Genomic DNA, 9,329 nt, shown 5'->3' on the forward strand with positions numbered 1-9,329 from the left:
TGTGTAGATTGTAGATTTTTGAAAGAAAAACTGACCTAGGTAATAATCTATACTTTTGACTGGTTTAGAAAAAGGTTATTTTTTTTACATTGCTTGCGGTAGCATGTCCAGTTGTGCCCCACCTGCCCAGCTGCCTGTCCAGCTTGATCGGCTACTTGTCCGACTTGCCCGCTGCTCGAAAAAAACCCGGGTAAAGTGTAGTTTGCACCTGCAGTTTTCAAATTTTAATTTCTTGTTCTACGAATGAAGGTATTCAAAACCTTCAAAAAAATTTTACAAAAGGTTTGATAACTTTTAATTAAAAAAGGAATAATCAAAATACCTTTGAAACTATAAGAGTCAACGGTACTTCACCTTTATTGGTTGAAATAAAATTTTTTTATATATCATATTTTTACATTATATATATATTATAAAAATAATATAAATAAAAAAATAAATGTTATGTAAACGTTTTAAAACGTTTATTTTAATCGTTATAGAATCTAACGTTTATAAAATTAACGTTTATATTTTTAACTATAAATTATTGGAGTTATTATCTTATCGCTCACTCTCGACGCTTACAGTCCACTCACTCACTGCCGGAACCAGCATCCTCACCCTCTACAACCTCACCGTATCTCGCGAGCTAGACCGCTTCCTGGCCGTGCAGAGCGAGGCCCCCACTGCCTTTCAGGTCACTAGGCTCCTCCAAGAGGTGGTTGCCCTCCGTGAGCAGCTGCAAAAGCAGACGAAAAGGCAGGCGCGGCAGGCGGAGAAAAGCAGTCCCCGGGCGACGGAGAAGAGCAAATGCCAGCAGACGGACTGCCGCACATCCCCGAGGCCCGAGCTGACGCTGTGGAAACGATGGTGTCTCCGGTTGGCCACGCCTGCTACCACAGCCTGTGAGGTCGACCGTCGCTCTGACCGCTCCCCGGACCCCCGATTTCTTTGTGCGACGCAGCGACAGACAGAGGTGACTGCATCTGATTATATTGTTACAATGTTATATATATATATATATATATTATATATATACCCCCCATTTTCTTTGTGCGACGCAGCGACAGCGACAGACAGAGGTGACTGAATCTGTAATCATTGTTACAATGTTATATATATATATATATATATATTATATATACCCCCGATTTCTTTGTGCGACGAAGCGTCGAGCGACAGACAGAGGTGACTGAATCTGTAATCATTGTTACAATGTTATATATATATATATATATATATAGGCCCGACAGGCACCATAAGAAAAAGCTTCATTTTATTAAATCGAAAATATCTTTTTTCTTTTTCTGGGAAAATAGACTATGCGAGAAGTGCGTTTGAAGAGATTATTTTTTCAGCAGTTTATAAAAAAAAAAGTGTTGCTTTTCTTGTGCATGGGCTTTTTTCCTCGTAGGAGCTCCGGTGCTATGCCCGAGTCCTCCTGTAACTCCACAGAAGCTCCAATGTCTCTCGATCCCCCATACACGAGGGAATGAGCCCAGTGGGCTTGGGTTCTGAAGAGGCCGTGACGAACTGTCATCACGATGTCTTGAGCGTTTCGCATGATGGGGACTCTAGAGAGAGAGAGAGAGAGAGAGAGAGAGAGAGAATTGATAACAGACGATTGAGAGGGAGAAGGATTCACATCAATCAAATAACATGCTATTATCTATAGGTTGTGCAGGGTTGATATAGGTTGTGGCTCGGGTACGAAGTTCGAACACTTCACAAAACATTGATTGGCATCAAACTTTGCAGGATTAAGGTCAGGGTAAATTTTGTTTTAGCTTGCCTCTCTCCATCTCTTTTCTAGCTTGCATCTCTTCTCTATGTCTCTCATTCACAACTACTCAACATTTTTTTTCTTTTCATTTTTAGATATGTTGAGGCATACAACTTGACATGACTTGTTATTTCTTGGTAAAACATTAATTTACAAGGAACATATTATCATAATAACACTTTTCAAATATTTCAGATGGCTTTTGTGCAATCCACACTACTCGAATTTGGAGGATTTAGTAAAGAAGTTATTGTGGATAAGAAGAAAAAAGGTAAAAGGTCAAGTAAAGAAATTGACGAAGAAATTATTGCTAATGATTTTACTATAAGCAGCGAAGAGATTGATGAAAAAGAGGCTACGCGTAGAAAAAGAGCTAGGTTATCGTGGTGTGAAAATTGGAGAAGTGAATTTCATTGGCTGGAATTTGATAGAGAGAAAGCACGCATGTATTGTAAGGTTTGCATGGAGGATCCTATTGCAAAAGTGAGTTTGCAACAATAGGTGCACAAAACATGCAGCATAGTGCCCTAAGTACACATGCACGCTCTCGCACACATAGGTTATCATTGATTCGTTCTATGTCAAGAGGAAGTCTTGAAGTAGGATTGAGCAAACAAAATGAAACACATGACGAAGAGATTACTAATCTATTTCGTACTGCCTATTTTCTTGCTAAAAATGATATCCCATTAAACAAGTTTGTGCCAACATTAGAGTTTCTGCGAGAATGCAAAACTCCCAATGTACCCGAACATATGTACAACAATGATAAGAGTTGTGCAACTTTTGTTCAATATATTGGAAAAGCATTGTCACATAATATAGTAGAATGATTAAAAAATTCTCCTTGTTTTGGGATCATGATAGATGAATCAACAGATATATCTATCGATGAGCACATGATAGTATATGCATCTTATCTAGAGAATCATTGTCCACGTACATCTTTTTTTGGACTTGTAGATGTTATTGGGGATCGTACTGCCGAGGGCTTGTATAATTCTTTAATAACATTGATCTTAGAAAATGGATTGGACTTAACAAAGTTGGTTGGATTTGGATCTGATGGTGCATCCGTAATGATAGGAAAGAGATCCGGGGTGTCTACTAGATTAAAGGAGTCTTGTCCTTTCATGACATCTATGCATTGTGTGGCTCATCGCACAAATCTTTGTGCATCTAAAAGCATAGAAAAGTTTCCATTTGCAAAAGCTATTGATTCCACAGTCAATGAAGTCGCAACTCTTTTTAGAAAGAGTGTCATCCGCAAAGAGAAATTAAAGGAATTACAAGAAGAATTTGAATGCTCAATAATTCAATTGGATAAAATTCATTCAATTAGATGGTTGAGTAGATCAATGGTTTTAGCAAAGTTTTGTGACTCACTAGAGCCTCTTCTTGAGTTCTTTGAGAGTGAGAATCTCGTAGTCTTTAGCAAATTGTCTTCTCTAGAACTCATTTATGCATTACATTTCTTAGCAGATCTATATCAACATTTGACAAAGTTAAGTAAAATATTTCAAAAGTCATATGTTGATATTACTAGTATTCCTGGCATTGTGAGTGCTGAGATTTGTGCATTGGAAATATAGTTTGTGTCAGAACCGGATATTGACATGAATGCAAGAAAGGAAGATACAAGGGGTTTTCCTATTATTCCTGATTATGGACCAGAGAAGGGTTTTCTCCATGGTTTACGATCTTCAATAAAAGGTGACCATTTTCGTAGCAAAAAGATATCTCGCTCTTCTGATGGCTCTGATATTGAATTGGTTATTAGCTTTCAAAAAGCATTCACATTAAGTGTTATTAAAGATTTGAAAGAGAGATTTGTGGATAACTCTACCTTGGCTTGTTTTAAAATACTCTCTCCATCTTGCTATCCTCCCGGAAAGCTACTTAAGAATTTTGGAGCTGATGAATTAGACAGGTTGATATCATTTTATGGAGAAAGCAAACTTGCAAATGGTGAGTTAATGGAGAAATTTGTAGATCCAATATCTCTTCGAAGAGAATACCTTACATTCAAGATTCAAGCCACTAATGATTGGAAAGGGTGGAATTTGCGGGACACTTGGTCTTACATAAGTAACAATATCACTCTACAAGAAAAGTATGAAGGGTTGCTAAAGCTAGCGCAAGTTGCATTAGTCCAATGCTCCAGTACTGCAATTTGTGAGCGTGGCTTTAGTATACAGAATATTATCAAATCAAAGTTGAGGAATAGATTGACGACAAAGAGTACAACTTCCTTAATGCGAGTATCCATCGAAGGTCCTCCAATGTCAGAGTTCGACTTTAGCTCAGCAATAGAGCTTTGGAGGCTTGATGCCATTACGACAAGACATGCTTTTACAAATGAAGACTAAAAGGTATTTCTAAAAACTTTAGAGATTAAATACATTATTAATGCCTTCATAGCAAAGTACTAACGTATAATACAATCTTCTGTTCATTAGGAGATGGAGGAGCATGAAGGATTTGGGAGCTTGTGAGTTAAAAAATTTCAACTAGTCTTAGCTTCTTTTAGGACGCAATGCAATATTTGTAGTGCATTTATGCACAAGCATGGATGATATTCTTGTGAAAGCAAAATTCTATTTTCTTTAATGATAAATATCATTTTACTCATGAATTTGGCAATCAACAATTTAGTAAATTCTATTGATGTGACCAATCATTTTGTTGCGAGAGTGTTTTAAAGTCGTTTTTAAGTACATTCTCTTGATACTCGAGTTATTTTGTCGCAAGAGTTTTTTAAAGTGTAAAATTTTGAATAAAACTTATAAAACCTTCAAGAATTTTAGAGAAAAATTTTTACACTTGGTAATATAAGAACTTACTTTTGATTTTTCAGATTAAAGGTATAAAAAGATATAGGATTTTGGTTTTTTTTGAACACTGCCATGGACAACCATCCCTGACAAAGGCTCCCCACCTAGGCTTTGCTAGTCTATTGGTACGTCACACAGCCTACCACATAGGTGGCAGTAGCAAAGCAACCAAGTATAAATCCATTCGAAATGATGTAATAGAACCCTGATCCACAACACGCCAAAAACCCAACAAGTGTACATAGGTGGCAGTAGAACGGATCAAAAAACTCTGATAAGGTGCCAGCTTACATGGCTGACCTGCTTTTGGGTCTCCATGGGTGCCTGCATCGATAAAGTTATGACAACCAACCATTCTTAGCTTTGTAAAGTTAGCAAAAGAGGGCTAGTTCTCAACACTATTTGTAACAAAGTGTTTTAGGATGCACATGCACATGGGATGGGCCTAAGCACATGGGCCTAGGATCATTTACATATGGGATTAGAGCACATGGGCCTTGGGACTATAAAAGGCATGTGTTGTAGAACTATTGGACCTTTTGACCTTTGGAAAATCATTACATTTTACTTTCCATTGTTGTTAGTGCAAATCTCTCAAGCTTTCCATAATCCAAACTAATTAGGCTAATCTAGATGTTGCTTTGTTTCATTGGTATCAAAGCTCTAAGCTTAGATCTTGATGTTTTGATTAGGTTTTAATGCTTAGATCTTAATGCTTTGATTAAGAGATTAATAATTTTTGAATCATTGTTAACTCAGTTTTCAAAAATGTATTTTTTAATCATGATTACTATTAATCATTTTTTTAAATTGATTTTTACACAATTTTCAAATTGTTATTTTCTTGTTTTGAGAAGATTAGTAATCAAACTTATGTTAATCATTTTTAAATTTGTATTAATAACTATTTTCAAACCCTTAATCCACTTTATCCCTTGATTATCTTGATTTTCTTGAAGTTCTTGGATTTCTTGAATTTCTTGGTATGTCTAATTCTTAGATTAGGGTTTACAGAGATTTTAGTATCCAATATTGAGTGATTTCTTGTATTATCTTGCTTAGAGAGCCTACAGTTTCAAATATCAATCCTTAAAGTCCTTGCTTCTTCAAAATAAAATCCTAGATTGCCAAATCTTTGAGGTCTCAGAGAAACATTGCAAGAAGAAGATTGTTGTGCAAAAAATTAAGGTTTTACTATGCAGAGTTTTCAGATTAATGTGCAGAATATTCAGATTGTTGTGCAGAGTTCTCAGATTACTATTGTGCAGAGTTCCAGAGTGTTGTGCTAAGTGTAGATTCATTGCAGTTTTGAACAAATTTCAGTGCAGATTTTAGTGCAGTTCAAGATTAATAAAGTTTGCAATAAATCTTGAAGTAAGTGCACAAACTTTAACTTCATTTCATGTTTCTTGAATATTGTGCAACTAAGGCTTGCTAAACAAGCAACAAATTGAAAGACTGATACTTGGTGAAAGATCAAGACAACTTTTGATAAAGATTACATAACAATTGCAAAGAAAATGTAAAAGCTTCAAGAGCAGTGAATTACAGAGAACAACAATGAAATTATGCAGTTCTTAAGCAAGAAAGTGTGCAGAAACTATTAAATCTTTTCAAACTTGTGCAAAAGCAAGGTTTTATCATATATTAGTGTTAATCTTTCAAAGATTAATGCTAAACACACTTCTACAACAAATATTGATCAAGCTATACTAATTTCCATGCAGAGGAAAAAATTATTAAGCAAAACAATTCCATGGTTTGTTGGAATGCAAGTAAGATTGATAGTTTGATACAAAAGTATACAAGCTTTACAATTTCAAGTGCAGAAATTCAAAAAGTTAATTGGTTAACATTGTGTTTGCAAGGATAGCCCTGCTGGGAATTGAACCCAGACCACTAGTGTGAGCTAGTGTGCCCTATACACTACAAGGTTCTACTAACTTGCATACAAGACTTCTTGAGTGTGAAGATTATTATAGATCTTCAATCTACAAACTTGGTGTATAAGCAATAGTGTATAGATTCATTGAGAAGGCAAACAGTTGGCAACATGGATCTTGGCATCATAGAGCCTTAAGTGGCCAACTCTGTAGAACATCATCGTGCACAAGACTGGGCAGTCTACTCAGCACCAGCATGCATCATTGAGCTAATTGAGCTCTTAACAGCAGTAACAAGTTCACACATTGTCTCTTTCTTGAGCTTTTGCGGCTCTCAGATAGTGGTTATAGAGCACCATTGGAGTGCAAAAGGGCAAAGCATCAAGGGCAGACATGGCAGGCATCTCATGTAAATTTGACACTCAACAAAATCAAGATGGAAATTAATAGTGTTTGAAACTTAAAGGCTTTGTTGTAGACAAGAAAAGCTTCTCAAAAGCAACCATTTGTGAAGCATATGCTACTGTGAAGTCCATGTCTGGATAGAAGGAAACTCGTCATACTTCATGCACAAGCACAAGAGGTAGTGCATCATCAATGTGACATGCACAAGAGGCACCCATCGTTAGAGGCTTAGCACAAATGTAAGAGGCACCCATCGTTAGAGGCTTAGCACATAATAAACAAGCAGTCAAATGTAGACTTCATCGCCTTTTCAAGGCTCAGTTTACAGTGCATAAGCTTGGCATCATAGAACTTGGAGCTCTCAGCTAGGCAGAGCTGCAGGGCGTCCCATCATCAATGTGTAATCCATTCGATTAAAAATAGAATATAAAACTAACTTTGCTTGCCCATTAGCATGATGGTTGTGAAGCTCAACACGTAGCATTCAAGCATCTTCATCGAGCCAATCGTTCGCATCACCTTTGCTGCTCAGCACTCACAGCAACAAATAGTTAAAAAGCAAGGCTAAGGCTGCTTCCGCAGAGCTACCCACCGTCATCCTAACTCGCGGCCAGATCCGAGGCGTCAAGGATAGGCTTCTGCTTTGATGGACGACGGCATTGGCACTAAAGTTGCCCCCATTAAGCCATTACAAGGCTTAATGGTGAAGTAAGCAGCACAGAGAGCTTAAAACTGGGTAACTTAGCGAATTCGGCAGCTGTAGGCGGCGAAATCGTGCAGCAGCAGGCACATATACGGCTGAAACGGGCAACATCATGAAGGTTATCAAAAGATCGTGAACATCAGACGATCACAGCAGTAGACGAGTTCACATCACTAGTTGCAAGAGCAAAGCCAAACCGCTCAGTCGTTTGTATTGCAGATCAGCGCTTGCAAAATTGAGTGATTCTCCTTCGCTGATCTAAAGGATGACCAGTGGCTCAGCACGGTGACCAGCTGTGGCAACAAAAGACGGCTATCTCAACGTTTGGATGTTCTAGTCATCATCAGTGTAGCGCTTCTTCTTGATCTAAGCGTTTCACAGGAGGCATCACAGTCGACAGCCGTTTTTTTTCTACAGTGCACAACACACCCAAACTGCAACGCTTCTTAAATGTAATCATTTCATAGCAACGCAACCGTTGGCTTCATCGCCTTCACCTAGGAGGCTCAGCAAACTCAGGCGTTTGTTCACCAGCTGGCGGCGTAGCTACTTGTGTTTCAGATCATCAAGCCAACGTAAGATGCGCTTCATTGCCTTTTAGGCTCAACACACACACACACACGCACCAAAAAAAAAAAGATTAAAGGAGAGAAGGAGCCACCATCATTGAGCTCTTTTTCAGGTATTGGCTGCTTACGTTTGGAGCAAGGAGAAGGAACACCAACGTGAGAAAGTATAAAAGTTGAGCAGAAAGTATAAGTCTTAAACTTTTAGGCTTTTTTTTCACCCTCTTGTCCACACCTTAGGGCCTTTTCTACAATTTGGTCTTTTTACATTTCCAAGTCTAGTTAGGATTCTTTGTACGCAGTACCATGGGTTACCCGACATGATCAGATTATATATCACTTTTGCTGACTTTGTGTATACATTTGGGACATCTAGACTTCGACCATTGGATCCTTCATTATCTATTTCACGTGATGACGAGATAGTCCATTCATGCCATAGATGGAGGATGGAGTTGCAGAGTTTATTGTCTATACATGTTCGTCGTCTATGGGATGAGAGAGATTGGCACATTTAGCGATCCTTTGACTTTTGGTCATTGAGATATTTCTTGGAGGTAGATGCATCAGTTTTTCTTCGTTGGAATGACTCCTATGGTCGCTTATTTGAGTGCCCTACATTCTTGAGTAGTCATGATTATATTCCTGAGAATGTATACCGCATTGACATATCGGCACAGATGATGTATCACACCCACAAACCTATGATGTGCCATACACACATACACTTGATGATATTGATGCATTGCACACACATACACATGGTGATAGTAATGTATCGCGCACACATACACATACTTCACATGTTGATGAGCATACAATAGTGCATAAGGAGTATAGACCTGAGTTTCTAGTGCTAGATGATACTTCACATGTTGATGAGCATACAATAGTGCATGAGGAGAATAGACATGAGTTTCTAGTGCTAGATGAGTCAGGCTATTCTTTTAGGTCTTCTATTCATGGAAATATCTATGATTCTATCTCTACTCCTATCTCTCATAGCATACCTGGCAGCATTCATTTGGGTTTAGTACATGTACTTGGGCAGTCAAGCATTGCACATGAGCATAGCGATGATTTTGTTGAGGTGAGACCTCGTAGGAGAGAGAGGATTATGCATATGGATCTAAAGATCTTTTCATTTAATCTAGATATCTACCTAGATCCATT

General features: G+C 37.9%; 1 long non-coding RNA gene across 1 annotated transcript; it reads left to right on the plus strand.

Moving 5' to 3' along the window:
* The first annotated feature begins 3,054 nt into the window (after positions 1-3,054).
* LOC147637817 (uncharacterized) lies at positions 3,055-4,286 on the plus strand. Its single transcript, XR_015265997.1, has 3 exons — positions 3,055-3,478; positions 3,696-4,137; positions 4,225-4,286. It is a non-coding gene; the product is annotated as an uncharacterized LOC147637817 (long non-coding RNA).
* Positions 4,287-9,329: the final 5,043 nt, after the last annotated feature.

The sequence above is a fragment of the Cibotium barometz genome, chromosome 6, assembly GCF_041138505.1.
Source record: "Cibotium barometz isolate CiBa-2024 chromosome 6, ASM4113850v1, whole genome shotgun sequence".
NCBI lineage: Eukaryota > Viridiplantae > Streptophyta > Polypodiopsida > Cyatheales > Cibotiaceae > Cibotium > Cibotium barometz.